Raw genomic sequence first — 27,831 nt, forward strand, 5'->3', positions numbered from 1 at the left:
CTCATCTATCCATCCACGTGCACCCAGTCTTGCTGCTGGTTGTGAGGGTGTGGGAAGGCTTAAAGTAAAACTACTGGGAGTGTGTGACTGCTAGTCTGTGATGACTTTGAGACTGCTTCCACCTGTGCACTCACTCATCTATCCATCGACTGCTTCCATCCCTCCAGTCCCTCATCCATCCCTCCACAAACCCTCATTCTTGCTAAGAGTTTGAGAGGGTGTGAGAATGCTTACAGTAAAACTGCTGGGAGTGTGTGACTGCTAGTCTGTGATGACTTTGAGACTGCTTCCATGCATGCAGTCACTCATCTATCCATCCACATGCACTCAGTCTTGCTGCTAGCTTGTGACGGTATGAGACTGCTTACGGTAGTCAGGAGCGTGTGACTGCTAGTCTGCGATGGCTTTGAGACTGCTTCTGATAGTTTGTGATTGCTAGTTTGTGACAGGTGTGGGCGCGCTGCTGATGGCATGAGGCTGCTGCTCTGTGAGGGTGAGGGGGTGCGAGTGGTAGAGTATGACTGACACTGTGACGGCTGTGGGAGCACTGATGGTGGTTTGGCTGCTCTGCTTTTCTACCATTAAAGCTTTAGGGTTCTCATCGAGGCCATTGCTATAAACGCGTATTTACTGATGGATGAGCTACACTCTTGATGCAAACAATACTAGAGCAGCCATTCTCAAGAGGAGTCCACTTCCACGTCTTGCGAGACTTGACCGTCTCTTTTTCTAAAGAGGATACTCAAGACTTGGGTGGACCATTAATGATGTAGGCTACCCATTTATGTACTTTCAAGAGCCTTTGCCCAGTGACCGCTGGTAGGACACGATCTTCTACCAACACCCGCACACACCATTGACCCCACACCATGTGTGTGGGCGGCTGTATCTATCATCAGCACCATTTACATCAGTGAACAGAGTGGCAGCTTCCTCCTCAAGATTCCCCCTAGGGATCACAGACACTCATCCTCTTCTGTGGTACCCTGACTGTGGGCCCAAATACACCGCTCTGCAGCAGCGTCCAGCAGCCACTCTACCCGGCGGATACACCGTTCCCAAAGCCGCTCCATCTCCCCTACGCGTGCACACACAAGGTGCGCATGTGCAGCAAAGAGGGCTTGATGAGCAGAGCAGTAAAGTGAGTCTGAGGAGAGCTGCAGGCAGGATAATGTTACTATCCATGCACTAAAGACATGCACTAGATATACCAGCATAGCACAGCATAGACCCTACTCACTGGTGTAGGGGCAGGTAGTGGCAGCTCAGGGAGGCCACCAGGAGTTTTAAAAAAAACACAACATGATGGCCCCGGGGGGAGGACAAGGAGCACACCACAGCGGCCCGGCCTTTTCTGTAACACAAACTCCATGTGCTACTATATCATTTTTCGTTATATAAGGATGGAGTGGCTATTTTAGGAGTAGGGAACTCAAACAACAAAATGCCACGTTGTACGTGTCCTGTTGCTGGTGAATGTGAGGTTATACGCTACTGCTGTTTTTCAGCAGCAACTATGGAAGTTGTGTTAACTGGGAGATGCACAGAAGCAGGGGAGATTACTATTGGTTAAAATTAGTTTAGGCCTCCCACCCATCACTTTTGGTCCTCCTTAGTGAGTAACATTTGCATGGCTTTAGCAAGTTGCTGTCAATCATCTCTCACCCACCCTTGCTCTAGGCAGCCAATCATCTGTAGCTTGGCCATAAGTCGGTTCTGTAGCAGAGTTGTTCTAGATCCATTGTCCCTTGTTCTAGATGACCAATAACAGCATGGCCACGTCAACGGTTTTCACGCGCAAGTGCATACAATGATTGTGGATAAATTCATAGTTATTCATTGTCCACCAGTGGTCTACCATTGATGACCGGACTTTATCCATGTTTTTCGTCACACATTTGACCGTTGCGGGATGCTCTGTGTCGATAACTATGGACGCAACTCCGTTCCTAATCCCAGTGGCTCTGAGCTTCGCGTCTTCAATACGAGCCATATCCACTGCGGCTAATGTCCACTTCATCTGTTGACATCTCATTCGCCGAGCCCCAGATTTAATATCGGAATGTATTCAGTATTTGTAGAGTAAGCGCAAGCCCAGCAGCAGATTTATTGCGTTGACACCGAACAGATGAAAGTGCTGCTCTCAAACCAATAGTTTTATTATACACAAAATAAAGCAAGAATGTTATTGGATTAGATGGGATCTGAGCGAGGAGGCTGGATGCCGTCAGAGTGTATGAATATCCTCAGATGGAACGGAGAAGTATTTCATCTCTGTCTTTATCTTATCATAATTGACGAGGAAGATTTCAAAACCTAGGTATTAAATGTGGGGTCGTATGTCAGAATATTGTATACAGAAATACAATCTGCCTTAAATATTGTGTGCTAAATATCGTTTACAAAAATATCATCCCATTGGCTGGAGATTTTCTATTATTAAATCCAAGGTGGGGGAGTTGGGGGGGGGAGAGACTTGAATATTTATGTCTGACATTTGGTATCATACCTAAATACAGGCATGAGAGATGCCGCCTATGCCTGGGCTTTGCTTCATGAATTTCATTGGTTCGGTACCAATCTATTGGCGTACAAGTGCATCTTTCAGGGAAGCCGAAGTGGATATGTTCTAAGCAGCGATGAAATTAAGATCGCCAAGAGATAAATGAAAAACAATAATTTCAATTATAATATTTCAGCTGGTGAGGACCCGTAGAACAAACCCATTTTCCAGATAGCTGTGGCTTCCTTTGAACACAATTGGAAAACTAATGTGAACAAATCGGATTATAAGGGAATTATGACACAGCGCTGTTGACGTTTGATGGCGGAAATCAGGCCGCGGCGTCAGAGGCACAAGCAAGATGTGGTAAAGGATGTGGCTGAATGTGTAGAAGAGAGGGATGTGTGTGAGTGTGAGATAATAGTGGTGAGTAGCTCAACTTGCAAAAGAGCACCATAACGTCACCAAAGTCCACGTTGTGACATAGGGATGATGCAATGCTAAACACTATAGTTCACCATTGGCGGCCCAGCACCTAAAGGACTATTTTTTATTTTACCTTGCCAATTGTACCATTTGCTTTCCACCTAGGACAGTGGGGCTGTACAAACTGTAAATAAATATCCTCTTGCCAGCGTTTTTAGGTTCCTCTTTGTCCAGTGAGTCTCAAGCAGTAAATTTGTCAAGCACTGATTCTGGGGTAGGCACAAGCAAGCAGACTCCCTGCTGGTGGTGTGGTTGGACCTGGGAGAGTGAGTGGGATAGTGAGTGAGAGTGTGTGAGTGAGAGTGTATAAGTGTGTGAGTGAGTGTGAGTGTGTGAGAGTGTGTGAGTGTGTGTAAGTGTGTGAGTGTGTATGAGTGTGTGAGAGTGTATGAGTGAGTGTGAGTGTGTGAGTGAGAGTGTGTGAGTGAGTGTGTGAGTGTGAGTGAATGAGAGTGTGTGGGTGAGAGTGTGTAAGTGTGTGAGTGTGTGTAAGTGTGTGAGTGTGTATGAGTGTGTGAGAGTGTGATTGAGTGAGTGCATGAGTGTGAGTGAGTGATTGTGAGAGTGTGTGAGTGAGTGTGTATGAGTGTTTGAGAGTGTGATTGAGTGAGTGAGTGTGTGTGCGTGTATGTGTTTGCTCTATAAACAGGACAGTGGTCCCTAGACAGAGCCACACTATATGCAGTTGAAATGTACATATTGATTCCAGCAATAGTGTGTTTGTAATATCGTCTGACTGTGAATTAACTACACAGACTGTTGAGTTGCCTTGTTTGTTTCTTTCGTTAGTGTGTCAGTTGACATCGGCTGGTGTCCTGCTGTTAACACTTTTTATAAAGTTTTCTAAAAATTGTTTATTACAAAATAAATCTGTCCGTCTGGACTAAGAATATAGTGTCTATTTAGCCTATATTTATTTGACAATATTGCTCTGCCTAGGGACCACTGTCCTGTTTATAGATATAACTACCCTAAGGTCCCTAGCATATTGCTTCCTTGGGTTCCCTTGTAAACTAAAATGATGTGTATGTGTTTGCAGCCTCCGCTCCTCTGCTGCGGTAGCAGTGCTATTCTTGGAATAAACACGTGTGCATGTCTTTAAGCGTGGACCACGGTGCTCAGAAGCAGCAGTTCTCTCCTACAACATGCACAACTCTCTGGCTTCTGCACAGCCCGCGCGACCATGAATCCAAGCCCCTCGTTATCGCAGGCGCTCGGAGGCGGGATCAGCTAAGGCTGAACACTGATTTCACACCACAATCAAGCCAACAGCAGAAGTCGTGGGCAGGCGCAAACAATTAGAAATAAATACACAATAAGCACGTTCGGCGTGAGAAGACGTGATTTCAATGAACATGACGTGCCTTGAAAATTAGAAAGAGGGGTTGAGCAAAAAATGATGATGAATCCATGCTGTTTGTTCTACTTCAAATATGTATGTTTACAGCCGTTTGACCTCTACGGACATTGTTTCTGGTGCTCTAGTCTGATTACCCACAACTTTGCACAGAAAACACTGAGCAAAGCACGACATGCCTCAATGCGAGTCGTGTTTTTTCATGAGCTACAAGCTTATTGTGTTTTCTTTTCTTACTTTTGCACCCTTGTTAAAGGCTTTAGGTGAAACACTTGTCCGTTTCTTCATCTTGTATGAACTGGTGGTGTTGTCCAAACAGCATGCATAGAAAAGATGCATGGCAGTGTGTCCACGTCACCGTTTTGATGCAGTAACTATATTATTAAAGACCTTATTTACAGAATGGTGGACAGGATACTCCATCAAAAAGTGACAGGCATCCGAAAGCCGGGTGCTGCGGTACAAGTCCTAGTCCCAGAGGCAGAGATGCCCACCATCCAGAACCATGAACCATGGTGAAGGGATGCCAAAACAATCACTCCTCAAGACCTCTGCTAAGATTTGGGTTTGCCAAAACTGGCATCACCCTTTCTGGGATTTAGAACCAAACCTCCATCCTCAGACCAGCAGGTGCTTCACCAATGACTCTGGAAGTGACGTCACTAGCTCCAATCTCTTGCACATCCATCCCAGAATTCAGCAGAAGGCAGAGAGGAAGGTTCTGACTACCTGTGAATATCCACACGGCCTTTGGATGTTTCGAAACCCTCAATGCAGAACTTCCAACGGGGACAAACCTGCTTGCTCTCTTGGACAACGCGTGCTCGTTGGTCGGATGCAACTTGGTACCTTTTATCACTATAAGTGTTTTCAACTAGATGCCAGTGCTTGACCAAGGCGGACTCCAGCTAGAAGTATCCAACTATCCAACCAATGAGGAGCTCGCCTCAGAGAGAGGCTTAAGGCCGGTCCTTCTGAACATATTTTTGCTCTGAGGCTGATAATAGGTTAGAACGTAAATTCCTTCACAGGGGCAAAAACGCAACCTTGTGTCCTATAGCGACTGATTGATACTCGGCACAGTGGTGAGTTACTTCCAGTAATTACTGGTTATTCTTCCCAATATTCTTTGCTTAGAAATAGCAACCAGAACAAGTTCAACGGGGTTGTGGTGAGATGCTCGTGTCTGGTCATTTTCGTTCTTCAGTGATAGGACATCCTTTAATCATGCAACCAGACGCAGTGTGGTCATTTTGAGACTTTGCAATGAGAAGCCTAATACGAAATGCAGAAATTATGCAAGATGACACTGGTGTAATGAAAATTTCACTGGGCCTAATAGTCATGCATAGGAGGAACTCAGGAGATTCTGGGAGGCCAACCACGGTCATCTTGGGCTGTGGTCACGACACTTTTCTGGGACATTCACGTGAGAAAAATGTGCATACAATAAACCTGAATGACAATTATGTGCATAGTACCTTATACGCCTGAAGAGCTGGTGAGTTTGCATCCATTGGGGTCCAAGAATGGACAACCTTGTTGCCGAACCTAAGCAGAGCACTGACACGAGAAATCTGATTGGACATAAAGGAGGAAGAGGCGTGCCCTCTTAAGCGTCAGTGATTGGACCTGTAGAAAAGGAGGAAGTAAAACAGAAATGTTGCAGGAAAGAGATGGTGTAAGGATAAGTGCATGAGAGGAGCTAATTTCCCGTTTCTGCCGCAAGCTCTAAAGCTTTAGTTTCCGGGGTGGAATTAAAGTGGAAAGTGTGTGATTTCTCCTACAATCGGGTGGATCACAAAATCTAGTGGGCTATGCAATGATTTTGGGAGACCTGACAAAACCACATTTTACCATTGATGTGCTCCTCTTTATATGGCAAAACTGGGGCCTTTTGAGGCTTTTTATTGCAGTCTAGCGCAAGTGGTGCCCAGGAGACACTAATGGACAATCAACTTTTACGCTGAGGCAGCTCTGTCAGGAGATCTGGGGCAGCGACACTCACACAGAAAACATCTCATGAGACCTGTCTATATTTTACTGCCAAGCCATATAGGTAATTACAAAATTGAGTATTGTGTCTGTCTATTTTTTCAGTTTTATCCGCTTACTGTAAGCGAGGCTCTGGAAATGTGTTCGTTCTGCAGCTTAATAGGCCACAGTTTGAAGTTTATTTGTATTTAGCTCGTAAATTTGGGCTTCAGACTATTAGATTTCGTGAAAGGGCGAGCATCTTTGTGGATGCCCGTATAGTGCGTAGGCTCCTTGGCTAATCAGATACATCTGTGAGTCGCTGTGGGGTCTTACCGGGAAAAAAATAAAAATGAGATGAAAGTAGATATCTGGTCTTGGGCAGCGATGCCAAGGAGGCGAGGAAGCCTGCTGCACCAGGGCAGATAAGACTCTGGATTCCCAACCCCAAACAGCAATCGAACACCCACCCTCGGCACTCTGATATCTTAAACCAATCAGATGGCACAGTGGGTTAACCCACCTGCTGCTGAGATCTGTCCCTAGCGCTGCAGATAAGGCAGGGCAGGGCAGGCTCAGTCTTTTATCCTTCAGATGGCTTTAGGATGAGCAGAGGCGGATTAGCCACCAAGAAACCCGGGAGGATTAATGCCAGCAGGCTTCTGAGATGCAGGAGCCCCCGGGGCTAGCAGGCGCTCAGAGGTAGCTGCAGTCTCAAAACAGCCACAGTACCCTGTAAGCCATTCCTCCTCCCGCGCTGAGATGTGCTACGTTAACCCCAGTTATTTTATAGTGCTGTGAATTACCATGACCCAGGTTGTAGCACTATACGCAAAACTGAGTAACTGAAGACCCTTGTTTATCTGCCTCACAAACTCCATCAATGACGTAGTGCCTCGAGTGGGTGATATGGGCACTACTGGGCAGGGGTTCGAGGATGGCACTCAGCTCTGCAGTGGTCTGCTTTTTTTTTTACTGTAAATTAAGAGTTTGTTAATCCTTCTATAAAGCACAAGTAATAACTCTGCTGGAGGCACGCACAGTCGCATGAGTAGGCATTGATGTGTGGGCAACCAGCACCTTGGCACATGAGTCTTTTCCTCCAGGACTGCTGCCGGAAATCACCATATCCATAAAAGGAGATGCTTCTCTCCATCTTGCCTGGCTGGGTGAAATACACAACATTTCCAACAAGAAAGCTCCCTCTTGCTTTCCAGGAAGGAAGCCAGTTCAATACACTCTTCACTGATTAAAAAACCTCCGTCTGCAGCCCTCCACAGCTACACAAACTTGGATAAATTAGTGCCTACTGTGGGCAGGACCTTGAGCAAGCTAGAGGACCTCAGGAGTGGCTTCCGCCAATCAGGCTGAGTACATGTAAAATTCTAACACCCCCACCCCACCCTCAATTGTTGACCCGTAACTGCACTTTAGCCAAGGAGGAGGTACCCACAGGCAGTAGAAAATCGTGGCTGCAATCAGCAAAAATCAAGGAAATCACATTAAATTGTTTAGTTCAATGATGCTTGGCAAATAATACGCAGACTTCAGGAGCAGTGGATTCCTCTAGTACTGGCGTTGAGAGCCGTATCTCAGGCACCTGTAATTATGCGGCAATAAAGGATTAAATCGTTCATCAGGGTTGACTAAATTTTATGGAAAGAAAGGGCAAATTATGTCGAATGAAGTAGCATCATCTGTGGCAAAATTGTTTCACTATTTGTCTTTTTTTTACACAGGTTTATACTATCAAGGAAAGTTTAAGTTTGTTGGTACCAGTTTAAACCCAAACCTGTATACAGCAACTACAGGAGCTGCCGCTGTACAACAATATGTATATAATTTTGTACACTTGGTTCTTTTAGACTTAGAAACAATATTTCTTGTTGAGATCGGGAAATGATGTGGCAGCTGGTTTACTACGATGCAAGCGTGATAAAGCGCTAATTGTGCGGTAAAATCTTCAGTTGTAGAATTGAATAATGCTCGTGGCCGTATATAGGCTGCTATGCTCAACATTTCCTTATGGAGTCTTTCTTCCATTATGTGTCAGTTAATCAACATGCTTCCCATGTCTGTCTTTCATGTCTTCTTGCGTAATGTCTTCCTTATGGTGCTCCCTTCAGTGTTCCTTCCTTCTTCATGTCTGAACAATCACTTCTCTCTACCTCATGTTTCCCTAGGGCTCTCGTTTTTTATCCACCACCTTCCATTAACATTCCCTTCACCTTGCTTTCTTTAGCTTTTCTTCATCCAATCACACTTCCGTGCTTTCTTCTTACATCGTTTAACCTTCTTTGAACCTTCGCCTGACCTTCTCCTCACAAGACCTCTTTCATTAATCTTCTTTCTTGAACCTTTCTTCAGCCTACTTCAAGCTTCAGTGCTTAACTCTTGTTAGAATGCCTTCCTTAAATGTTTTAGCTTTCTTATTTTAGCCCCTTTAACCTTCATTTATTGTGCTTTTTGCAAAAAAAATCCGTTTGAGTATCTTTTTGGTCTGTATTAATTTAGCCCTTTTAAAACCTACCCCTTTTATTATTTTAGTCTTTATCGTTATACACGTTTTAACCTTGCACTCTTACCCTTTTTAAACCTAATTCCTTTAGCTTTATTTAATCCCATCACTTCAAATGTTTGTTTATTATTCCTGCATTAATCTAATCTAATCTCATTTCTGTTGCTATGATCACTTTGTATTATTATGACCTTCTTAGTCGTTTTTCTTTAAACCATTACATATTTCCCTCATTTCAATAATTAGGCTCTCTTCCTTCAGTTGTTCTTATGTCAGACTATTTAGTATTCTTTTAATCTCTGTAAAATTCTATATTTAGCCTGCCTTTCCCTTTATTTCTTATAGCTTTTCTATTCTTAAATCTTCTCCGGATTTATGCTTCGTTATATTTTGTCTCCGAGCCTTAGTGTCTCCTTCAGTCCTTGAGCCTTCTTCAGTTTCTCCTACTTAGATGTTTTCTCTTTTTTTAAGTTGTCTTCCTGCTTCCTTCATTACCCTGCTTACTATGTCACTAGGCTCTGATCTTCCTTCCTTTCACCATTCCCTTTGAAGCTTCACCACACTTTGCCTTTCTTAATTCATTTTCTTTACTAGATAGTTCTCCATTTTAAACTTGTTTCCTTTTAGGTTTTGTCCCATTCAGCCAATTGACATTTGACCATTCGCTCTTAGCTTTTCTTTATGAAGCCGTACCCCACTCAAGAGCTTCTTCTTCTAGCTTTCCTTTGTTATTCGTTACGCAATATTTCATTTAGTGATACATCTATCCGTCGATTGAGTCGCCATTCTTCCTTTAAGTTTGCCTGTCCTCATTTAATTCTTTTAATTTCTCCATCCTCCAACTAGCCCTACTTCATTTCTTTTCTTTGTTTGTTCATTCGCCAACGAGCTATTCATTTAGGAAGTCTTTGTTAAATTTATTGAATCCCTATTTAACCTCCCTTTGCGTACTCTTTTTTCCATTCAGCCATTTTTCTGCCAATCTTCTTTTTGACAATCTTCATCCAACCATTAATCGAGCCATTCGGGTAGCCAATCCTTGCTCTTAATTCACGGGGCATGAAGACGGAACTCGCCCTGAGCATGAAAGCGGGCCCATCGTCCCTGCAGACCAGCAGCATCTATCGCTTCCGGGTCAGCATTCGGGGAAGAAGAAGCCTGACCCCGGAAGGAAGGAGGGCGTTCCCAACGCTCTCCATCACTAGGTGCACGAGAATGATTGCATTATTCATTCATTATTCATTCCACTCATGGCTTGTGATGGCCACATGCCCCTGTACCCACTCGAAGGCAGATGGAAGCCCTCCACAGTGGCCTCAGAGGGCAGAAGACCAGCCAGTCGCTGATTGTAGAGGATAGTGAGGGGGCTAGACCCCCCCTCCAGCATCAGATTTAAAATACAGATATCGGCGTCAGGGATTGGCCGAGGTTTCCACGCCGATGTGCGGTCTCCACGTGTTAAATATCCTAATTGTGCGGCTTCGGCTCCCGTCGTGACGCAGAGTGAAGGAACAGGAGAAAAAAGAGCCATTTCCTGTAATTGCACACATCCGTCATCCGAAGGCAGAGTAAGAGGAAGACAGAAGAGCAATACTCACATTAGCAGAAAACTATATATTTAATTAGAAGGAAAGCTTAATGTCCAGAGTGCAGGCGAGCCAATAAAGTCTCCATGAAGGAGCACTTTGACACACCCTGCATCTTGAGCGCTGTTTGCGCCTGTTCTAAACATGGCGCTCGCCGTGTCGTAGGCTACGACACCGCCGACGGATGGGTCTACCCAGACAGTTGTCCATAAACTTTTTCTTGTTTATCCTTCAAAACTCTTTCCTCGCTTGCACCGCTCCCCCAAAGACTCTAAGGTTTCCACCATGGTTTCCACCATGGTCCTGAGTAAGGGGTGCGCCAAGAGAACAATTGTTGTTAGTGTGCTCGTGGTAAGTTATCTCACTTCTTCGTTAAATTTTTTGAGATGTGTGATATAGGCAGAACATGGTATATCTTATGTTCTTCCCCACTTATATCGCACATACAAATAGTGTCCGAGACCGCGGCAGTGCCCTCCATTTCAGACATGAAGTACCCAGAACTTTCCTCCCTTCTTCAGGTCCGCGTGTTGCCACAGTGAGCTATGTCCCACGTTGACTCCCAATAGTGAGTGGATGAAGCATCAGTCCCCCTGTTGAGACCAGAAGACTCATTCAGTCCTTGTGCAAAGACCACTGGGGTTGAGAATGATGATGAAACTCCTGCGCGGATAGCAGGTCATGGGTTCATTATCCTATGTCGGTTACACCATCGCACTGACCAGAATAAAGAGTTGGACTGAATCTCCTGCCCCATTATTGTTCCCGTAAGTCTAATGCCACCGAACACTCTCCAAGGGCATGGACTACAGAAGATTGAAGTGGTCCTGGTTTCCAGAGCTTTACCTCAAGTCCTTGCATCTGTTGCCTTCTTCCCCCCAATGGGTTTGTAGATTCCTCCAGGGATCAGAGGTGGGTCTAACTGCTTGCGGCACTACGCACAAACTCCAATCTAAGTGCCATCCCTCAAAGTTTTCGGTGAGGAGACACACGCATAACTTCTAACAAGAAGGTCCCTGTCGACAATCACGAGGATAGAGAGATCATCTCAAGGTCACCGAGTCAAGATCTTTGGCCAGTTACAAAACCAAACTCTGCCCTGGATGGATTGGAGGACAACCTCTGACTGGCAGTGATAAAGAGGGAGTGGGGGTCTGTGATTCTTTTACTGTCACATGACTGCCACTGCCAATGCACACTGCACACGCCTGGACCAACTCGTGGGGAGAGGCTTCTACTGGAAGACTGCGGAAGTGTGAATTCATGCTAGGTCATGATTGTGGAGATCTTTTGTAATCGAGATAGATAGTAAACAGGGCCAGATTTCCAATTGACCTCTGTAGACGCAGCCTGTAGAAGTGCTGGTGCCCTGGTCGGAGGCATATATTCCAAGGTTGGTAGCCCTCCAAGGTTGGTAGCCGTGCCGGGGTGTCAAAGAGAATAACATGGCTGGAGCCAGAACTCTTGCTGTTTCTTCAGAGCAGCAATTTTGTGTTTTTTTAATTAAAGTATTAAGTATGAGTAGTTGAGTGGTAGCAGTGGAAATGCGAGGGGTGGGTTATCTGTTGGATGCCATTACTGGGGTGACGTCACAATTCACGGTAGCAGCTGACATTCAATCTAAATGGCCCCCTCTGCAACTGGTTGAAGATGGTTTACATCATATAGTTTTGTACTTCATAAGGAGTCAAACATCTGGAGTCGATGGGGTCACCCAAACTCTGGCCACAGTTAATTGGAGGAGGGGACACATTTCCAGTTCTTCTACATGAGCCCGGAAGTTGTTCATTGGCCGAGGGAGCCTCCTGCATCGGCCGGGAGAGTGTAGGCGAAGGATGAGGAGCTGGTGAAATCCACTTCTCATGAAGTTTTACATATAAAGTTGAAGAAGCGCAAAATAAAACGCAGATAAAAAATCTTGCAAAGTAGGTTGACGGGCAAAAATAATCTTGCAAAGAATAACAAGATTATTAATCCGCAAAAAAAGGTTTTGCAGGAAAAAATGTCCTGTTCCTGGAAATTTTACCTGTAGATAAAGTCATGCGGAAGCAACCAATTTCAGGATGATGTGGCAAGTTCCCTAAATCCACGGAGAATTTAAATTCTGTGTACTCCTTAGGAAGGGTTCCCCTGAATGCGCCTGAAGTGGGGGCTCCCCTGCATAGTCTCTGTAGGGGGGGCCTGCAGTTCATTGTGTGATGGGGGTAAATCATGCCCTCTTGATTATTCCCTCTCCATTCTCTCTATGACCTGTACTGGCCACTCACTTGCAGTATCCCTTCACCCTCTGTCTACACTCCATCTTTTATTGCTTAAAATGTTAATGTTCACCTACATACTCGTTCAAGGCTGGCTTTTTCTATGCGGCCAGGACAATTGGGGTTGACGAATGCGCTGCGCCTTTAACCGCCCACTCGAGTGCCATTTGAGCAACCTCCCCAGCCTTTTCCATTGGCACTGGGCAGTTGTGCTGCCTGGCTTTCCTTCCTTTCTGCATGACCATGCCAAGACTGGAAATGGTTGTCTTGTACCCCTAGCGTTGCCCACAGCTCGAGTGTTTGCTTCCCTCCCCTTACCCTTGACCAAAGGTGAGTCGAGGTTACAAAACAGTAGATGAGACATCCGCCATCTGGCTCTATCCTACATGGCCTGACGTAAGCTGCAGGCTACTGGGGTAGAAAACCATCCTTTCATCAAATCACTTTCACTCTTCCCTAAGGGCTGGGGGGTTCTGCTTGCCCTATCTACCCAATGCATGACCAAGGGCAAGGGATGTTTGTAGCCCAAGCATCCCTGCTTCAATCATCTTGGGCTTCTAACCCCCACACAGCCCCACCCAGACAATGCCCCGATAGTAGAATGGGGTGTCTCTCAACCTTCTGGTTGCTACCAGTGCTCCCTCCCCTGCTCCAGGGCCAGAGAGGAAGACCCAGGCCAGACGCCACCAAGGCGGCTGACAGTTTGCCCACTGTCCTGTTTGCAGCTCTGACCAGGACATCAGGGCAGCTGCCCCCAGCACCAGTCGGCTCCTCATGTTCATAGCTGGAGTCAGGGTACCAGGCATCAGTCCGCTGTGCCAAGGCCCTGTGGTGGGCTGGTGAACAAGAAAACTCTCCTCAGCCCTCAACCATGGTTTGAAAGAGCTGCACGTGGAGGGCAGTGGGTGGAGCCAAGCACACCCCATGCCCTTAGAAAGAGTAGTACGACTGCCAATACCTGCACTTCATGTTATGCAGCCTTCTCCTTACTATGTCCCACATACGCCACATGCTCACTTCTATCAACTTCCTGTATCCCTACATTTTCCACTCCCCAACAATCCATATCCCCACATTTTTCTGTTTCTTCAGTAAATTAAAACCAGGTTCTATGCCATACAATTGGAATTTAATTTAAAAAAACTACATTTGGAGAAACAAATCTTCAGTTAAAGTTTGAAGTTGACAGGGGAAAGTAGCATTATACTACAAACCATAAAACACCAGAAAAATTCATAATGAAGGTATTGCACACTAGCTTTATTTATATAGTGCGTCATACCCCTGATGAGATGAGAAAGCACTTTGAGAATAGGTAGCACATTACCTCATTGGACGTGTCGGAATAACATGGGTTTGTAGTGTGGCCTATTTGTCAGTCAACTGTTATTCTCTTCTCATCTCTTTTCACATGTGGTGGAACAAGAAGTCATGAGCGACAGGAGGCTGAGGCTCCTGAGGCGTTTGTGTTTGGTTGGAAGAGTGTGAGAATACTGGGTGGCCCTCATGCTGATGTAATGCCATGGTACCAGAAGATGATGGTCAAAAAACTCAGGGGTGAGTCCGGAGCGGAGTGAGTAAACTCGTTTACTCGCTCAGCTCCAGACTCACGTCGGCTGAGTAGCGTGTGCCCAGAGCTCGAGCAGCACCGCTAGGCCCAATTCAACACTTGATAGTGATGGAGCAAGGATTCGCACGTAAAGCGACTTGCTCGCACTCATGAACCTCGCCTAACGTATAATCATATTAATCCAACTGTCTGTCATTTATTTAGCATTTTCCCCAACACGCGGGCGGTCATACCCATGTGATGTGACGCACTCGCATTTTGGAGGGATTGTATTGCTCATGCGCACCGATGCTAAAATGGCCGCTTGTCTCTCACCATGCTCTCTGCTTGCTACCGCTGCTTTCGCCTATCTGTCTTTTCTCACTAAACTTTAATACTATTGATGTTATAAAATAAGGGGTGTGTTTAAATCTATCACGGTATACAGTGTGATCATTTTTATGTATGATTCTAATTTGTTCTCGCTTAATTTTCATGTATCGCGTCTCTGGGGGGCCGGGGACACATGAGCTACGCCATGATGAAGCTCCTCTGAGACCTGTCATGTGACCTGGGAGAAACCTCACTGCGCAGAAGCTAAAACAAGCCAGCTGGCTCCTGAAGCCCAATGCGCCTGGGAAACCTCTCCAGGAGACTGAATCTTACCTTGAGCGAAGCAACACTGTTGCTACATGCTACGTACTGTATTGTCTTGCTGTATTCCTATGCATGGGAACGTGAACCCAAGGGGCGGGTAGGCAGAAAGAAATGCGTTACTTACCTGTAACAGCAGTTATCCAGTATTGGTGTCTTTCATAGATTCACATGCCTGAATCATTCCCCGTCGCCGAGACGGGAGCCTCCGGTACATAAAAAAGTAATGTCCTAAGGACATACATAGAGAATATAGGCCGAAGGGCCTCCCCTTTGGGGCCTTTCCACGTCCTTATGTAAAAAGGACCGAACTCTCATCGTTAGCCAATCAGCTCCGACCTCCCTCTAGAACCTTCCCGGGAGGAGCCTCAGTCCCTCAGATTTTCGTACGCACCCAGCTAGGGTGTCGCACTGTAGACATAGAGGTACGTGAGTCCTTACCGGGGAGGCGGGAGGGGTGCATGTGAATCTATGAAAGACACCAATACTGGATAACTGCTGTTACAGGTAAGTAACGCATTTCTTATCCAGTATTTGGGTGTCTTTCATAGATTCACATGCCTGAATCAGAGTAGTTAGCAGTTACACATGCATAGTGGTAAAGCACATTCCCACAATCAGCAGGCCTGCATAAATCACAGACAATGTAAGAGAAACATGGTAATATACAGTCATGCATATAGCAGAGATAAACAAAGACCATGAAGAATGTGCATACCTGGATGGCGGGACGAGGTAAGGCTCACCTTATTGGAAGAGATGGCGCAGCACCGCTTGTCCCACTGCAGCGTCCTTCTGCAGTTCGATGTCCAGGCAGTAGTGTCTGGAGAAGGTGTGCGGGGACTTCCAGGTCGCCGCTCGGCAGATGTCCAGGATCGTCACTCCATGAGTTGGTTGAGCACCAAGTTCAACTGCCAGGTTGGAGGGACTTTCCGAGGCCTCGGAAAGGATCTGTAGAGCCCTTTCAGAAATTGCTTTATCAGTCGACTGGACCATAGGGAGGGTCCAGATGGGGTCCTGGTGAATCTTGAAATCGCAGCCAGATGAACCTTAATGGAGGCGTGAGCCAGCCCCGATTGAGCCAGGTGGAGGAGGTACGGTAGCAGCTGCACCGGGGTGACCCGGAGGGGGTGTAAGTCGTGTTCCGAACACCACAGGCAGAACCTCTTCCACTTCAGCGAGTAGGTTTTGATCGTGCTGCCCGCCCTCGCTTTGGCTAGTACTGCCCTGCAGTCCTGCGGGATCTCTAGATCTCCGAACTCTCGGTGCTCAGGAGCCAGGCCGATAAGTTGAGCGAACGGAGGTTCGGGTGGTGTACCTGGCCTCCGGACATCGTTAAGAGGTTCGGGTGTTGTTGCAGGTGAATCGGGGGCCTGATGGACAGGCGAAGCAGGTCCGAGTACCAATGTTGTCTCGGCCAGTACGGAGCAATCAGGATCAGGGTGCACGGTTCCGTCTTCATCTTCCGGAGGAGCCTCGGTATCAGCGGGAACGGAGGAAAAGCGTACGCAAACACGCTGAACCAGCCGATGGAAAAAGCATTTCCCAGTGACCCCCGTTGGGGATGCCAGCTTGCGTAGCTTTGGCATTTGGCGTTCCCTGCCGTCGCGAAGAGATCGATCCTCGGAGTCCCCCATTGCGAGAAGACGTGGGCTACCGTGTCGCCGTCCAGCTCCCATTCGTGGGAGAGAGAGGTCTGTCTGCTGAGGGCGTCCGCGATAGTGTTGTCCTTCCCGGGAACGTACTCCGCTTTGAGGGAGAGTCCGTGCGCCACCAACCAGTTCCAGATTTTTGCGATTCTCGTGAGAGAGAGAGAGATCGCGTTCCCCCCTGTTTGTTCAGGTAGTGCATCGTCGTGGTGTTGTCTGTTTTGACGAGCACCGGGGAAGTGCCGATACGTGGCAGGAAGGCCTGCAGAGCCAGATACACCGCTCTCAGTTCCAGCAGGTTGATGTGTAGTTGTTTCTCCTGGGCGTCCCATTTTCCGCTGACGCGAAGGTCCAACAGGACTGCTCCCCAGCCTTCCAGTGAGGCGTCTGTCGTGATGACCAGTGGTGCCGGTGGCAGGAGGAACTGCAATCCGGTCGTCAGGTGAGTTCGGTTTCTCCACCACAGAAGGGCCTTTGTGATGGCCGGTGTGATCGTGATAATGTCCTCGAAGGAGCCGGAACTCTGTTTCCATTGTCTCGCCAGCGCCTCCTGCAGGGGACGCATGCGGAGCCTGCAGTGTGGTATGAGGAGAATGCACGAAGACATCATCCCTAGCAAGGAGGTGAATGTCCGTACCTTGATGCGAGGCTTCTTGGCCACTGCCGCGGCCAGGGACAGTATTTTGTTGGTCCTGTCCTCCGAGGGGAAAGCCTTCGCGCGCTTCGTGTCTAGGGTAGCCCCTAGGAAGGTGATCCTCGTTGAAGGGGTAGTGCAGGATTTCTTGAGGTTGATCGTCAGACCCAGCTGTTGAAAAAGAGCGCTGCAGGCGTTGGATGAAGCCGTCGTGCCTTCCGGGGAAGGCGCCTTCACCAGCCAGTCGTCCAGGTAGGGGAACACCTGGTGACCCCTTTGCCGCAGGAAGGCCGCCACTGGCGCCAAGCACTTCGTGAAGATACGTGGTGCGGATTTGAGGCCGAAAGGCAAAACCTTGAACTGGTAATGTCTGCCTGCTATTTCGAACCGTAGGTACTTCCTGTGCCTTACGAGGATGGGGATATGGTAGTAGGCGTCCTGTAAGTCCAGGGAGACCATCGAGTCTCCTCTTTCCAGTGCTCCCAGGATCTCCTGGATTGTGACCATCCGGAAGGATTGACTCCGCAGGAAGGCGTTGAGCGCCCGGAGGTCTAAGATCGGCCTCCACTTGTCCCCTTTCTGTTGGACTAGGAAGAAGTGGGAATAAAAACCCTTCCCCTTCTGGGACTTTGGGACTCTTTCGATGGCTCCTTTGACCAACATGGCGGATACTTCCTGGAGAAGGAGGTGCAGGTGTTTGTGAGCACGCTTCAGCGGAGGAGTGTTGGGAGGGGTGTTGACCAGTTCGAGGGAATGTCCAAATTGAATTATTTGCAGTACCCACCGATCCGTAGTGATTTTTTGCCAATTTTTGAGGAAGTGGGTCAGTTTTCCTCCAATTCGAAAGGATTGAGACGGTGGTGGGACTGGCTGGAGTAAATGGTCACTGGCGGCCGCCAGCGCCCTTCTTGGCGGATTTGCCTCTGAAGGACGACCTCCCATAGGACGACTGACGGGACTGTTGTTTGTGTTGGGGCTGGTTCCTGTTGCTGTAGGAATAGGACGACCGATTTTGGTAGGAACCCCTGTAGGAGTACTGACCTCTGGAGCGGCCCCCCCGAAAGGATTGATTCCGGGACTGGAGGGAGCCCAGAGCCCTCGCCGTATCGGTGTCCTTCTTGATGGCCTGGAGCGCCTCGCCTATCTTCTCTCCAAAGAGGAATTGACCGTCGAACGGCATGTCCAGCACCTTAGATTGGACCTCCTGCCGAAAGGACGTTGCTTTGAGCCAGCCTTGGCGGCGGAGCACGGCAGCCCCGGCCAACTGGCGGAATCCCGTCATGGCTGCGTCGATGGCGCAGTCGATAATTTCTGCCGCGGAGTTTTGTCCTTCCGCTAGAAGAGCTTTCACCTCGTCCTGGACCGCGGCTGGCAGACTTTGTAGATAAGGAGCTATGTCTTCCCATAGCTGGCGGTTGTAGCGGCCAAGGAGGGCGATGGAATTCGCTACCTTGATGGTCATGGCGGACGTGGTAGAGAACCGTTTGCCTATGGTGTCCAGCTTCCTTCCTTCCTTGTCAGGGGGCGCGGACAGCGGCGAGGAAGGGTTGCGGGATTGTTTTTGGGCCGCCTGCGTCACAACCGAGTCCGGTTTGGGGTGGCCGGTCAGGCAGGCAGGTGCGGTGTTCGGGGCCTTATATTTCTTGTCTAGGCGCGGAACCACCGCAGGCACCGAAGCAGGCGTGAGCATCAGCTTCTTGCCCTGTTCCCACAGAAAGTCTATAAGTGGAATAGACTTGGCCAATTTCTGGCTGTGTTCCTTGAAATCATGGAGGAAGCATTCCGTTTCCGCGGATTCCACTGCCATGTGAAACCTCTTTGCAGCTCTGTCCACCAGTTTGTGAAAACCTCCCACGTCCGCCGCCTCAGAGTGGCGCGGTCGCGGGGATGCCGGGGTAGACGAATGGTGTGATGACGCAGCATCGGCATCGTCGTCTCTGGGGTCCGAGGCGGCGTCTTGCACCTCGCCTTCCTCTAAGTCCGTCTCCTCCTCCTCGCTTTCCGATGAGTCCTCCGCCTGAGTTTGCGGTCGAGTGCGAGGTTGGGGTTGGTTCCGAGGACGGGCCTGGGGAGCGGAAGGTTGCGAGGCCGATGGTTGCGCTTGGGTGACCGGCACGTGGGTGCCGCTGTCGGCGTCCGGGAACCGTTGTTTATAGTCCTGCACCAGGGATTTCAAATCGTTGACCAGAGACAGTGGCAAACAGATCATCGGGGTGTTCACCGTGTCGACGTTCGGGGAGCGCCCCTGATATATAATTTCGTCCCGGATCTCGTGGACGTCCTGGTGTTCCTCGTGAACCTCCTGTTCTTCGTCTGACTCCTCACTCTGGAGTGTCTCCTGTTCTTGCTCGGGTGCCAACTCCACCGTTGGGTGAACCGAGGGCGTTGGAATCGAGTGAATAGAGGCTTCGACCAATCTCGATTCTTTCCAAGATGGCGCCGGGGTCTCTTCCGACGACGTGCGTGAAGATGGCGCGCCCGCCGTGTGTGTTGGTGACTTGGGCACCTCCGTTAGGGTGGATGGCATCGAATTTTGTGGGGATAAGAGTTTCGCCGACTTACTGGTGGTAGGGCCTTGGACTTGAGATATCGTTGTCGAAGGCGTGCCTTTTGAACTTGACCTCGACCGTTTAGGTGACGATCCTTCGGTATGAGATGTTTTCGGCGAAGGCGTACCTGTAGATTTAGACCTCTTAGGTGACGAAGACTTAGTATTCGTACTGGATTTTGTATTCGTACTGGATGAAGGTTTCAGAGGAATGGTCGAGGAGACCGGTGCGCCTGAGGACGCAGTGGTGGTCGTCGTGGCCGTCGCGGAGGGCGATGAGGCCGTAGTGGTCGACACAGTGGTCGTGACCGAGGTGGTCCGCTTAGTAGATGGAGCGGGCTTCTTGAACCTCTGGCCATCCTTAACAGACACGGAGGAGGTGGTGGAACGTGCCTCCGAAGGTTTCCTGTGCGCCTTCCTAGGAGGAGTGTCTGTCTCTCCAGGGGACTGCACCCTGGGTCTCTTCTTGGAGACTTTAGAGGTCGCGGAGACACTACCCTCGGAAGATTCCAGAGTGTCTCGGACCTTAAGCCTGTCGAGCCATTCGCGGAGGCGAGTTTCCCTTTCCTTAACAGTCTTCTTTGGGAAGGCTCTACACACCCTACACTTGTCAGTGACGTGGTCAGGGTACAGGCAATATAAGCACAGGTCGTGCTTGTCCTCCGCTTGAATCCGTTGCTTGCCGCAGGAGGAACAGGCCCTTAGAAGGGCTTTCTTCTGCGAGTCCGCCATGGACGAAGCTTTCTTATCAGATTCCGACATGTAGTCGAAGATAGGATATATAACCTTTCCGTACAAAGTGTACTTCAGCGAAGTTTGAGACTTCGAAGCCAGGAAAACCTGAAGAGCTCAGGTTGGAGACTCCCTAGCACAACGTGCGGTAGAAAATCTGAGGGACTGAGGCTCCTCCCGGGAAGGTTCTAGAGGGAGGTCGGAGCTGATTGGCTAACGATGAGAGTTCGGTCCTTTTTACATAAGGACGTGGAAAGGCCCCAAAGGGGAGGCCCTTCGGCCTATATTCTCTATGTATGTCCTTAGGACATTACTTTTTTATGTACCGGAGGCTCCCGTCTCGGCGACGGGGAATGATTCAGGCATGTGAATCTATGAAAGACACCCAAATACTGGATAATTACTAGTAATGATGGGAACACTGAATTCTAGGAGGCGACAATGACCAAGTCCCCTCTCCTGACCAATCATAATGTGAGAAACTGTCACTTGCAACATTGGTGGGTGGTCTAAGGGTCCCCAAACCGTATAATTGTCCTGGTGTAGCTTAGGGAAATTGTCCGACTTGTCCGAGTAGCAGACCTGTCACTGACCCTACGAACTCTATAGGTGCTCAATCTAGAGTGCTGCGGAGCACTCTGTCCATACTTTCCACAAACTCCTAGGGGTGGAAATAGTCTTAAGTGCTGGCAAAGCACTTTGCTGGGGAAATTCGAAAACCCAATCGGGGTTACTGGCGGATTACTTGCAGAGAGGGGTAACGCAGGCATTGCATCTGAAACTGTGGGTGTTGGTCGTACCTTGGTGAGCCCAGTCCTGACCCAAAACCTGAGGGGTATCCTGTCCTGACTGCCCGTGAGCTGTACCTGCTCGCATCCTGGTATTCCTTTCTGGAGGGTCCTTGTCCCCGTCCTTCCAAACTGACCCGTGGCCAGGGTTAGTCCTCATTCTTAAATTAGGTAAATATTACTCTGTGGGTTTGCGTCTTTCTCTCACTTTCTCTTCTTTCCTTAAAAAGTGCTCTTGCCTGTGATATTGCCCTATCACCTTGAAATGCAAATTATATGCAATTGTTTATTAGAATTGTTCCACTTCTCTCCCCCACCTGTAGGAGATTATTAAAACTGTCATATTTTACTAGTGTGTTCCAATTTTCCCCTTTCCTTTAGCATGGTTGCAGTGAACTTAGTAAGAATAGCATAAGTAGCCTAGTATAAATATACATTCTAGGTCCTGTTCATGTCTCTCGCCTTAGTTTAAACTTGTGCTGAATAGCGTGTTCACTAAATGCTCATATCCTATAGTGTTCCCAAATATTCTAATGGTACTTGCCCTAATCCATAGTTATATTGTGGCTTTGGTTTTACTGATAGATGCGTTACTGTGTATTTGGCTTGTTATTTTGACATATCCATTCTAAAATCTTTTGATAAAATCTTGAAAACTCATCAGGTGTCTGTGGTCATTTTACAGTATATAAAGTGGACAAATGTATTTTGGTTTAAAAGTATATTCTTTCCTAGGAAACCTGTCACCTGTCCACTGCTAGCTCCTGATCCGTTAGGAGTAATGTGCCTGTGGTAAGTCAGGTACATGAATAGTAAGTGGTGTATGAGTCACCCCCCGAATTACTCATAGTGGCGTGAAAGAAATCACCCGGTTCACGCAAATTCAGTCTTGGTCACTCACGTCAGGGCCCAGTGCGTGGGGAAAATTGGTAAACTTGTGACCCGGGTGACCTGCGCGCTCTATCAATAGCGCGTGCAGCTCCACACCATGGGACTCAACATCCGGATTCGGTCCGTGACCACTCAATGAACTGTATGGAATTTTGTATCCTGGTCCTGATGATGGCCTAACATTTCATAAAGGCCGAAACGCTGTCGACCACCACAGCGTAACTTACGGTGCCTTCACTTCGATTGCCCATAAAATCCTATTTGTAGTGAAATGTAATACCTGTACAGGCATCACAGTCTATTTTTACTGTATGCAATCCTGTTTGCGCCCCTTCACCGCTGTATAAACCCCCTCATGTGTCACTTTCGCCGTTCACCTTTTCACAAGCACTTTTGCACGTTATCACAGGTTACATGACATGTAATGTAACACAGTGCAATTTGTATATGGAATTATTTGTTTTTGTTTTAACCATATAATTTACTTAAATATATGTGAGAAAGCAACTGTACATTACCGTATCACTCCACTTTTTTGTGTTTCCCTAAGCCTCTTCACAGCAATTTACTTTGCTCATTACCTAAGCCCCCTTACAAATGATACCCCTTACAAACTGCCAGGACAGGAAGTAAACCTTGAATTCTGCCGGAACAGCCGCAGGACGTGCATGTAAGAGTGGTGGGGCGATTTCGACGGACGATGACAAAAGAAAATGTATTATTTATTTAATTACCCCTAGTCATCTTCTGTCGAAATCCCTCCCCAGCCAGCCCCACCTCTCTTACCTGCACGGGTGTGGAATTTTAGTTTACAGGCTGAACATCGTCTGCGCCAGCTTGTCACCCACGTACAGCGCGCACGACGGCCATTTTAGGTATCATGGTCTCCCTGCCCACGATCTACCGCCAGCGCGCCCCTCTGACCCAGCAAGCATCCTCCGCGCACCCTGGCTCCCCCTCCCTCCCTCTCATGAGCATAACCCTTCTGCATGCCCCTGTCCTTGGGAGTCACGCCTGCGCCTGACCAGCACCTCCTCTCCTTCCATGAATGCCCCTCTGTTGACAAACCTTCCCTCCGCGTTCAATTGTCCACGCGGCATGAATACCACTCCTTTGATGACCCCTGCCCCGTGTCCGACTGTCCACACAGGTCCGAGGCCATCGCCTAAGCCGGGAGATACCGTTTACTGCCCCTTATTGTATGGAGTCGCTCCTCTTCAAAGGCTCCACTATTGATCATGGCCTCCCACCCCATGGGATACGATCAGGCGCACACATCATAAGAATCGGCGGAACACTCAGCCGCGTGATAGCCCCCTCCTGTTATCAGCAGGGTGAGGACCTCTATTGTGGATGTATGTGGGGGTGGGTTTGACACGAGGATTATGGGGACGTCATTCCATAAGTTTAAAGAGTCTTTTATGCAATAAAGAATGCTGACATGTCATAAACCAGGGTATAAGAGGCCAGGCCTCAGAGAGGCTGTTAGAGCACCTCGAGACGATACCTTGTTGTCTGATCTGATGTGTTCTGCTCCGTCGGAATAAAACTTCTGTTTCCTGCCTTCTGGTCTCCGGCGCCTGCCTCATTGCTTGGTAATTTGAATGGTACAAAGGCGGTTAGCGCCGGGCAAATCTTGAAAAAGGTCATAGCCCTACCTTATTTCACAATTGGCGTCCCAAAGCGTGGGGCCCATCAGCGACACGTGGATCCAGTGGGAGAGGTCCCAACGACAGAGTGAACGACTGCAGGGAGAGCTCGTGTCCGATAGACCCTCGTCTGACAGCCGATCATCCGACCTTCACTAGTTCCGAACAGACCTCTCTCGAGTGATCTACGGTCCTGACTGGGAACCATCAGGAGTGCCACGAACATCACGAAGAAGAGAGGACGATCGGGCGCTGGATTCGGAAGACAGGAAACCGTCCATGCGGTCCGGGTAAGGTCGTGTAAACACGACAAACTGAGAAATGATTGTTTGGTTTGGATAATACTAGTATTACGCTTTGTTGATACCTCTGGAGATTCACCGTCTGCAAACGGAGAAAACAACAGGCTCTCTCTCTTTGCAAGCAGTGAAGGATAGGTAACGCAGACTTTTGTCCCCATTGTAATCCGTCGTGCCTATCTTCCTCCCCCACTGTTGTCCCGAACTGTCGTTCGTGGATTAATGTCTGGAGATTCTCTGTCTGCAAACAGGGAAGAACAAGGTCTCTCTTTGCAGGTAGAGAAAGAGTGGGTAACGCAAAACTTTAACACGTCGTACCCACTTATTCTCCCCATTGTTTGTTTGATTGACCGTACATTAAGTGTTCGGTATTGGTTCTTTTGAGGTATTCACGGCCTACAAACAACATAGAATAGAAATATTCTGTCTAGTCTTTGTCCGCCGTGATAAGATAGGTAGTGCAGACCTTTGTCCCCGTTGTAACCCGTCATGCCTATCTTCTCCCCACTGATTGGTAGCCTGTACAGCCCGGACCGCTTATTAGAGATGAACCATCCAGCTCCACTGGAAGGCACCCCTAATAAGGACATGTTCACCAAGCATGGACTAGTCACTATAGCTTATACTAAGCTATGGCATAAATATACATAGAAGAACCCCGAAAGTCAGTGGCCACTGATAGGTTCCTTTGATGAAAATAAAATAAAAACATTGGAAATAGCGCTCCAGAAAAATAAGACCACGCCCACTATGCTTGATAGTATTGGCATGTGGCGCAAAGAAACGGAACAACAAAAGAAAAGAGAAGAAGAAAAAATAGGGAAAGAATTACGAAAGGCAGCCCACCTAGCCGCTAAGCAACTAGAAGAAGAAATAAAAGAAAGAAAAGAAGCTGCACAAAACCAAGAATCAGGGTCGGCAGGTCAATGCCCTATTAGGACCCCCCTCTGCCCTCTACCCTGAATAACCCTCCAAACAACGGACGAACGATGAGTTACTACTAGGTCCCCCAATCATCTATATGCCCCCTCCATATGCCCCCAGCCAGCAAAGCTTGCAAGCCCCGAGTGCGAGCGAAAGTGACCTCAGCGCTAGTGCACCAGCCCTCACGGCCTCCGCACCAGCCACATTAACAACATCGCCAGATAACCCCGAGGCTAGCAGGCATCCACCAGCCAGACCAAATAGGTTGAGCAAAGATGAACGGGATGGGATTGACAAGATGGCAAAGACATTAGTAAAACGAAGGGAGAGTGAAGAATACACAATGAACATGTATAATTCGCATGCCGACAGCCACAGACGGCATTTCATTTTGCGATTTAGCTACCACACCCTGAACACATATGAGGATAGGTATCAAAGTAAGGGCCCCGCTAAACTGACAACGCTGTATAGGAAGATTGATGTTGGAGATGGGACTGAACGTGAGGCGACGGAGCTCTTCATGCAGACGCTTGAGGTCTTCCGCCACCTCACGGAACAAAAACCAGAAGACAAGGTTACAGTCCCCGAAACGACCTCAGTAGAAGTAGCCAATACTATGATGCCCATTAGAGAGGCGGCCCCTTACTGGATCCCGCCACGTGGCCAGGGAACTAGCGATGATATTAATCAGACAGATGCAAAAGGAAGGGTTGTATACAATTGGGTTTACCAACCATGGGACCGACAAGATATCCTAACCTTTAAACAAACTCTGCCCGATTTAAGAAAGAACCCGACAGCATTCTATACCGAATTAGGCACAGCCTTGGGTTCGACGATAATGACTTTAGCGGACATTGACTTGTTTTTCGGGTTATGCCTGCCAGCTGACGTGTGGAAGCAAATCCGGAAGGCTGACCACACGGATCTGTTTGGACATACCTGGGACCAACTCAGTAAACTAGATGGACAGCGAGAGCCTGGAAGGAAACCAGTAAAGGACATATTAGAACTCCCAGACAAATTAGTTCAGAAGTTAAAAACACTAATCCCAGAGAAAAAGGTAGATTGGTCGATAGTCACGGCCTGTCGTCAGAAACCCCAGGAAGATGTGTCAGAATACTTCTCCCGATTCGAGACAGTGTTCTCCGACTACAGTGGCCAAGACATGACCACCGCAACCGGACAACACCTGTTTGTACAAAATTATGTAAAGGGCCTCTCACAAGAGGTCTCCCAAAAACTGCAGACGAGTGAAAGTAGTTGGGGGGCCTCCAAACCCGCAGCTATCCTTCAGATGGCTCAGTATTACGAGCACCAAAAGAATGAGAATGATAGGGCGTCCGAGAAAAAGAAGAAAGATTTAAAAGAAAGGGTGATGATAGCCCAGATACAAGGTATAGCGGTGGGACGGGAACACCAAAGGGGGAACTATCAATCGACCACCCCCAGAAATCCACCTCCTAAAGATCACACCCCAACACCCCACACTGGATGTAGGGACATTAGCGATGACCAATGCGCCTTCTGCAAAGGATTCGGCCATTGGAAATCCCAGTGTCCGGTTCTGCTAGAGATGAACAGAAATAGGGACCCCAGGGATGTGGCGGGTGGTCCGAGAAATAGAGGACAGGGACGAGGGCACACAAACGACACCAACAATGACAGATCAGGGAGATTGAACACCTTTGACCGCCCCCGACAGAACCAATATCAACTATCCGACGGTGAGAATGCCCCCGATTTTGCATAGGACTGCCAGGGGCAAGGGAGGGATCCAGTCGAGCTCTGTGTTGACCAGCAAGGTCCTTATGTCACCGCTAAGGTCCTGGGTACAGAGTCTCCATTTTTGGTAGACACTGGGGCGACACGTAGTGTGTTATCGAAACGACTGATTCCAAGGGCACCCTTGTCTGGCTCACACATTACATCGATAGGTTTCGATGGGACGCCCTCCACTAACCCCCTGTCCGTACCTATCACCTTTGACCTAGAAAACAACACCACTGACACAACATTTCTGCTCTCCTCCAACTCCCCTGACGCCATTATGGGCATTGACTTACTGAAACATTTTCGAGCCACCATTAGGTGTTCCCCAGATGGAATCCGAGTCATCCTGTACGACAACCCAGACATACCCAAATCTTGCCCTGCACTACACATGTGCCCCATAACTGATGCTGACCTGTCCATGCTTGATACCCTGCCTTCGTACCTATGGACCAAAAATGACTCTGATGTGGGACGAATGATGATTGACCCCATTCATATAACAGTAAGACAGGACGCTATGCTTCCAAAACTCCCACAGTATCGGATATCTCCCGAGGGCGAGAAGGCACTGGTAGCAATCATTCAATCTCTGGTGGATGCGGGAGTGGTTGAAGAAGTGGTTAGCAATGTCTGCAACAGCCCAATCCTACCTATTGTTAAGAAGCAAGGTGAAGGAGATGAGAAGGCGTACCGCTTCATCTTCGACATACGAGAGATTAACAAAGTGGTTGTACCCCAATACCCCGTGGTCTCAGACATCACCACCATTCTGACCCTCATCCCGTCCACTGCCACCACCTTCACTGTTATCGACCTCAAGAATGCGTTTTTCTCTATCCCCATCCATCCAGACAGCCGTTACCTCTTCGGCTTCACCTTAAAATCCCGCTCGTACCAATTTTGTAGAGCTCCCCAGGGGTACACTGAAAGCCCCAGCATTTACAGCCAGGCCCTAAAAAGACAGCTGGATGCCTTCCAGCTACCAGATGGAGTGGTGTTGATCCAATATGTCGATGATATCCTTTTGGCGGCCGACACCACCCCACTTGCAAT

This window comes from Lissotriton vulgaris, chromosome 12, assembly GCF_964263255.1.
Source record: "Lissotriton vulgaris chromosome 12, aLisVul1.2, whole genome shotgun sequence".
NCBI lineage: Eukaryota > Metazoa > Chordata > Amphibia > Caudata > Salamandridae > Lissotriton > Lissotriton vulgaris.